Source organism: Scyliorhinus torazame, chromosome 5 (genome assembly GCF_047496885.1).
Source record: "Scyliorhinus torazame isolate Kashiwa2021f chromosome 5, sScyTor2.1, whole genome shotgun sequence".
Lineage (NCBI taxonomy): Eukaryota > Metazoa > Chordata > Chondrichthyes > Carcharhiniformes > Scyliorhinidae > Scyliorhinus > Scyliorhinus torazame.
In genome coordinates, this window is record NC_092711.1 from 107521446 (window position 1) to 107529233 (window position 7788).

Below are 7788 nucleotides of genomic sequence, written 5' to 3' on the forward strand. Positions count from 1 at the left end.
ACCTGCTCCGTGTCTGGGAAGGGATTCACTCAATCATTCAGCCTGCTGAAACACCAGATTACACCGGGAAGAGACCGTTCACTGCTCTGTGTGTGGGAAGAGATTCACTCAGTCATTCACCCTGCTGAATCACCAGTGGGTTCACACTGGGGAGAGACCATTCATTTGCTTCATGTGTGAGAAGCGATTCACTCAGTTATCCCAGTTTCAGAGGCGGTGTATAGGGGAGATGGTGGCGTAGTGGTCTTGTCGCTGGACTAATGATCCAGATCCCCAGGATAATGACCTGTGGACCTGGGTTCGAAGATGATTGGGCCTAGTACACTACCCTGAGGAACTCCTGCAGTGATGTCCTGGAGCTGAGATGATTGACCTCCAAACACCACAACCATTTTCCTTTGTGCCAGATATGACTCCAGTAAGTGGAGAGTTTCCCCCCTGATTCCCATTGACTCCAGTTTACCTAGGGCTCCTTGATGCCATAGTCTATCAAATGCTGCCTTGATGTCAAGGGCAGTCATTCTCACCTCTCACATTCAGCTCTTGTGTCCATGTTTGAACCAAGGTTGTAATCAGGTTAGGAGCAGATTGACCCTGGCGGAACCCAAACTGAGCATCCAAGAGAAGGGTATTGCTGAGTAAGTGCCACTTGATCGCACTACTGATGACTCCTTCCATCACTTTGCTGATCATGGAGAGTAGATTGACAGTGTGATAATTGGCTGGATTGCATTTGTCATGTTGTATACAGGACACACCTGGGCAATTTTCGACAGTGTAGATGCTAGTGTTCTAGCTGTGCTGGGACAGCTTGGCTAGGGGTGCGGCAAGTTCAGGAGCACAAGTCATCAGTACTATTGTCCCTATATTGTCAGAGCCCATAGCCTTTTCAGTATCCAGTGCCTTCAGCCGTTTCTTCATATCACGTGGAGTGAATTTATCGGCTGAAGACTGACATCTGTGATGCTGGGGCCCTCCGAAGGAGACCGAGATGGATCATCCACTCGGTACTTCTGGCTGATGATTGTTGCAAATGCCTCAGCCTTGCCTTTTGCACATATGTGCTTAGCTCCTCCATCATTGAGGATGGAGGTATTTGTGGAGCCTCCTCCTCCAGTGAATTGTTTAATTGTCCACAACCATACGTGACTGGATGTGGCAGAACTGCAGAGTTTGGATCTGATGTGTTCGTTATGGAACCGTTTAGCTCTGTCTATTACTTGCTGCTTATGCTGTTTGGCACACAAGAAGTCCTGTGTTGTAGCTTCACCAGGTTGACACCTCATTTTTTGGTATGTCTAATGTTGTTCCTGGCATGTTCTCCTGCACTCTTCATAGAACCAGTGTTGATCCCCTGGCTTGGTGGTAATGGTAGAGTGGTGGCCATGAGGGTGGCAGGTTGTGGTTGAATACAATTCTGCTGCTGCTGATGGCCCACATAGCCTCATAGACACCCAGTTTTGAGTTTCAAGATCTGTTCGAAGTCTATCCCATTTAGCACAGTGGTAATGCCACACAACACGATGGAGATAATATCCTCAATCTGAAGACGTGACTTTGTCTCCACAAGGACTGTGCGGTGGTCACTTCTACTGATACTGTCATGGACAGATGCATCTGCAGCAGGCAGATTGGTGAGGATGAGGTCAAGTATGCTCTTCCCTCTTGTTGGTCCCCTCACCACCTGCTGCAGTCCCAGTCTAGCGGCTATGTCCTTTAGGGCCCGGCCAGCTCGGTCTGTGGTGGTACTACCAAGACACTCTTAGTGATGGACATTGAAGTACCCCTCCCAGAGCATAATCTGCTCCCTTGCCACCCTCAGTGCTTCCTCAAAGTGGTGTTCAACATGGAGGCGTACATCATTCATCAGCGGATGGTGGCCGGTACATTGTAATCAGCGGATGGTGGCCGGTACATTGCCCATATTTAACCTGAAGCCGTGGGACTTCATGTTGTCTTCATGTTCTCAACAGAGCCCATGTTGAAGACCCCCAGGGCATCTCCTTCCTGAATGTATACCACTGTGCCGCTGCCCCTGCTGGATCTGTCCTACCGGTGAGACAGGACATACCCAGGAATGGTAACAGTGCTGTCTGGGACATTGTCTGTAAGGTATGATTCTGTGAGTATGACTATGTCAGGTTGTTGCTTAACTAGTCTGTGAGGCAGCTCTGCCAAGTTAAATATAGTCTTAAACTCAAAGTTAAAACGTATCTTGGCAAATATATTCCCAGAGGTTTGGGAAAGTTTTCAGAAAAAAAACAATAGATGAGCAAAAACAGGGAGGACATATACCATGAGGATAAACTAGGAAGTAATATAGAAATGGACTGCAAGAGTTTCCTTAAATTCTTAAAAATGAAGAGAGGCACTGAAGTGGACGTCGGTTCCTGAGAGAATGAGACTGCGGAAAGAATAATGGGGAGTCAGGAAATGGCAGAGGAGTTAAATAAATACTGTGAGTCAGTCTTCATGGTAGGAGACAGTAATAGCATTCCACAAATACTAAATAATCAAAGGCAAAAGGGGAAGGCAATAAACACAATAACTAGACCGGAGAAAAAGTATTCTGGAAACGAATGGAGCAAAAGTCTGCTATGTTCCTGGCCTGACGGGTTGCATCCCAGGATAGTAAAGGAAGTAGCTGCAGAGATAGTGGATGCCCTGGTCAAATTCTTGACAAGTCCCGAAGGATTGGAAAACTGCTAATGCAACATCGTTATTTAATAAAGGAGGGAGACAAAAACCAATAACGATAGGCCAATAAACTTAACATCTGTCATCGGGAAAATGTTAAGAGCCCATTATAAAGGATGTAATAGCAGAACATTTTGAAAAGCATAATATCATCAAACAGAGTCAGCATGGCTTCATGAAGGGGAAATCATGTTTGAAACATTTTTAGAAATTTTTGAGGTGGTAACAAGCAGGATAGATGACGGGGAGCCAGTAGATCTAATACACTTGGATTTCCAAAAAGTGTTTGATAAGGTACCACACAACCGGCTACATAATAAGATAAGAGCTCATAGTGTTGGGAAACTGACCATGATAATGCACGTTCTCCCCGTGTCTCCGTGGGTTTCCTCCAGGTGCTCTGGTTTCCTCCCCCAAGTCCCGAAGACGTGGTTGTTAGGTGAATTGGACATTCTGAATTCTCCCTCAGTGTACCCGAACAGGCGTTGGTGTGTGGCGACCAGGGGGTTTTCACAGTAACTTCATTGCAATGTTAATGGAAGCCTACTTGTGACAATAATTATTACTATTATAAAAGACAGGAAATTGGGATAAGGGGGCATTTTCAGAATGGCAACGTAACTAGCGGAGTGCCGCTGGGATCCATACTGGGGCCACAGTTATTTACCATATATATTAATGACTTGGACGAGGGAAGCGAATGCACTTTTGCAAACTTTGTGGATGACACAAAAATAGGTGGGAAGTCTACACACGGCTATAAACAGGTTAGTTGAGTGGGCAAAAACTTGAGAAATGGAATATAATGTAGGAAACCGAAAATGTATGCACTTTGATGGGAAGAATAAAGGAGTTGAATATTATTCAAAGTGAGAAAGACTACAGAAAACTGCAGCACAGAGGGGCCTGGGGGTCTTTGGGCATAAATCACAAAAGCTAGCGTGCAGGTTCAGCAGGTCATTGGGAAGGTAAATGGAAGGTTGGCCTTTATTTCAAAGGGAATGCAGCATAAAAATAGAGAAGTCCAGCTGGAATTATACAAGGCAATAGTTAGACCACACTTGGAATACTGTGAACAACATTAGTCCCCTTTCCTGAGGAAAGATATGCGGGCATTGGAGACAGTCAAGAGAAGGTTCACTAGGTTAGAACATAGAACATAGAAAAATACAGCACAGAACAGGCCCTTCGGCCCACGATATTGTGCCGAACCTTTGTCCTAGATTAATCATAGATTATCATAGAATTTACAGTGCAGACAGAGGCCACTCGGCCCATCGTGTCTGCACCGGCTCTTGGAAAGAGCACCCTACCCAAGGTCAACACCTCCACCCTATCGCCATAACCCAGTAACCCACCCAACACTAAGGGCAATTTTGGACACTAAGGGCAATTTATCATGGCCAATCCACCTAACCTGCACATCTTTGGACTGTGGGAGGAAACCGGAGCACCCGGAGGAAACCCACGCACACACGGGGAGGCGGTGCAGACTCCGCACAGACAGTGACCCAAGCCGTAATCGAACCTGGGACCCTGGAGCTGAGAAGCTATTGTGCTATCCACAATGCTTCCGTGCTGCCCTTAAGAACAAATTAATCTACACTGTATCATTCTACCATGATCCATGTACCTGTCCAATAGCCGCTTGTAGGTTCCTAATGTTTCCGACTCAACTACTTCCACAGGCAGTGCATTCCATGCCCCCACTACTCTCTGGGTAAAGAACCTACCTCTGACATACCCCCTCTGTCTTCCACCATTCACCTTAAATTTATGTCCCCTTGTCATGGTTTGTTCCACCCGGGGAAATGGTCTCTGACTGACTACTCTATCTATTCCCCTGATCATCTTATAAACCTCTATCAAGTCACCCCTCATCCTTCTCCGTTCTAATGAGTAAAGGCCTAGCACCCTCAACCTTTCCTCGTATGACATACTCTCCATTCCAGGCAACATCCTGGTAAATCTCCTTTGCACCTTTTCCAAAGCTTCCACATCCTTCCTAAAATGAGGTGACCAGAACTGTACACAGTACTCCAAATGTGGCCTTACCAAAGTTTTGTACAGCTGCATCATCACCGCACGGCTCTTAAATTCAATCCCTCTGTTAATGAACGCGAGCACACCATAGGCCTTCTTCACAGCTCTATCCACTTGAGTGGCAACTTTCAAAGATGTATGAACATAGACCCCAAGATCTCTGCTCCCCTACATTGCCAAGAACCCTACCGTTAACCCTGTATTCCGCACTCATATTTGTCCTTCCAAAATGGGCAACCTCACACTTTTCAGGGTTAAACTACATCTGCCACTTCTCAGCCCAGCTCTGCATCCTATCTATGTCAATTTGCAGCCGACAACAGCCCTCCTCATGATACACAACTCCACCAATCTTCATATCGTCTGCAAATTTACTGACCCACCCTTCAACTCCCTCATCCAAGTCATTAATGAAAATCACAAACAGCAGAGGACCCAGAACTGATCCCTGCGGTATGCCACTGGCAACTGGGATCCAGGCTGAATATTTGCCATCCACCACCACTCTCTGACTTCCAGCGGTTAGCCAGTTCATTATGCAACTGGCCAAATTTCCCGCTATCCCATGCCTCCTTACTTTCTGCATAAGCCTACCATGAGGAAACTTATCAAATGCCTTACTAAAATCCATGTACACTACATGCACTGCTTTACCTTCATCCACATGCTTGGTCACCTCCTCAAATAATTCAATAAGACTTGTAAGGCAAGACCTACCCCTCACAAATCCGTGCTGACTATCCCTAATCAAGCAGTGTCTTTCCAGATGCTCAGAAATCCTATCCCTCAATACACCTTCCATTACTTTGCCTACCACCGAAGTAAGACTAACTGGCCTGTAATTGCCAGTGTTATCCCTATTCCCGTTTTTGAACAGGGGCACGGCATTCGCCACTCTCCAATCCCCTGGTACCACCCCTGTTGACAGTGAGGACGAAAACATCATTGTCAATGGCTCTGCAATTTAATCTCTTGCTTCCCATAGAATCCTTGGATATATCCCGTCAGGCCCGGGGGACTTGTTTATCCTCAAGTTTTTCAAAATGCCCAACACATCTTCCTTCCCAACAAGTATTTCCTCGAGCTTACCAGTCTGTTTCACACTGTCCTCTCCAACAATATGGCCCCTCTCATTTGTAAATACTGAAAAAAGTACTCGTTCAAGATCTCTCCTATCTCTTCAGACTCAATACACAATCTCCCGCTACTATCCTTGATCGGACCTACCCTCGCTCTAGTCATTCTCATATTTCTCACATATGTGTAAAACATCTTGGGGTTTTCCTTGATTCTACCCGCCAAAGATTGTTCGTGCCTTCTCTTAGTTCTCCTAATCCCTTTCTTCAGTTCCCTCCTGGCTATCTTGTATCCCTCCAGCGCCCTGTCTGAACCTTGTTTCCTCAGCCTTACATAAGTCTCCTTCTTCCTCTTGACAAGACAGTCAACCTCTCTTGTCAACCATGGTTTCCTCACTCGACCATCTCTTCCCTGCCTGACAGGGACATACATATCAAGGACACGTAGTACCTTTTCCTTGAACAAGTTCCACATTTCACTTCTGTCCTTCCCTGACAGCCTATGTTCCCAACTTATGCACTTCAGTTCTTGTCTGACAACATCGTATTTACCCTTCCCCCAATTGTAAACCTTGCCCTGTTGCACGCACCTATTCCTCTCCATTACTACAGTGAAAGTCACAGAATTGTGGTCACTATCTCCAAAATGCTCCCCCACTATTAAATCTGCCACTTGCCCTGGTTCATTACCAAGTACCAAATCCAATATGGCCTCCCCTCTGGTCGGACAATCTACGTACTGTGTTAGAAAAGCTTCCTGGACACACTGCACAAACACCACCCCATCCAAACTATTTGATCTAAAGAGTTTCCACTCAATGTTTGGGAAGTTGAAGTCACCCATGACTATTACCCTGTGACTTCTGCACCTTTCCAAAATCCGTTTCCCAATCTGTTCCTCCACATCTCTGCTACTATTGGGGGGCCTATAGAAAACTCCCAACAAGGTGACTGCTCCTTTCCTATTTCTGACTTCAACCCATACTACCTCAGTAGGTAGATACTCCTCGAACTGCCTTTCTGCAGCTGTTATACTATCTCTAATTAACAATGCCACCCCCCCCCCCCACCTCTTTTACCACCCTCCCGAATCTTATTGAAACATCGAGAACCAGGGACCTCCAACAACCATTTCTGCCCCTCTTCTATCCAAGTTTCCGTGATGGCCACCACATCGTAGTCCCAAGTACCGATCCATGCCTGAAGTTCACCCACCTTATTCCTGATGCTTCTTGCGTTGAAGTATACACACTTCAACCCATCTCCGTGCCTGCAAGTACTCTCCTTTGTCAGTGTTCCCTTCCCCACTGCCTCACTACACGCTTTGGCGTCCTGAATATCGGCTAACTTAGTTGCTGGACTACAAATCCGGTTCCCATTCCCCTGCCAAATTAGTTTAAACCCTCACGAAGAGTACTAGAAAACCTCCCTCCCAGGATATTGGTGCCCCTCTGGTTCAGATGCAACCCGTCCCGCTTGTACAGGTCCCACCTTCCCCAGAATGCGCTCCAATTATCCAAATACCTGAAGCCCTCCCTCTTAGACCATTCCTGCAGCCACGTGTTCAACTGCACTCTCTCCCTATTCCTAGCCTCGCTATCACGTGGCACCGGCAACAAACCAGAGATGACAACTCTGTCTGTCCTGGCTTTTAACTTCCAGCCTAACACCCTAAACTTGTTTATCACCTCCACACCCCTTTTCCTACCCACGTCGTTGGTACCAATGTGCACCACGACTTCTGGCTGCTCCCCCTCCCCCTTAAGGATCCTGAAGACATGATCCGAGACATCCCTGGCCCTGGCAACCAGGAGGCAACATACCTTCCGGGAGTCTCGCTCGCGACCACAGAATCTCCTATCTATTCCCCTCACCATTGAATCTCCTATTACTATTGCTTTTCCATTCTCCCCTCTTCCCTTCTGAGCCCCAGAGTCAGACTCAGTGCCAGAGACCTGGCCGCTAGGGCCTT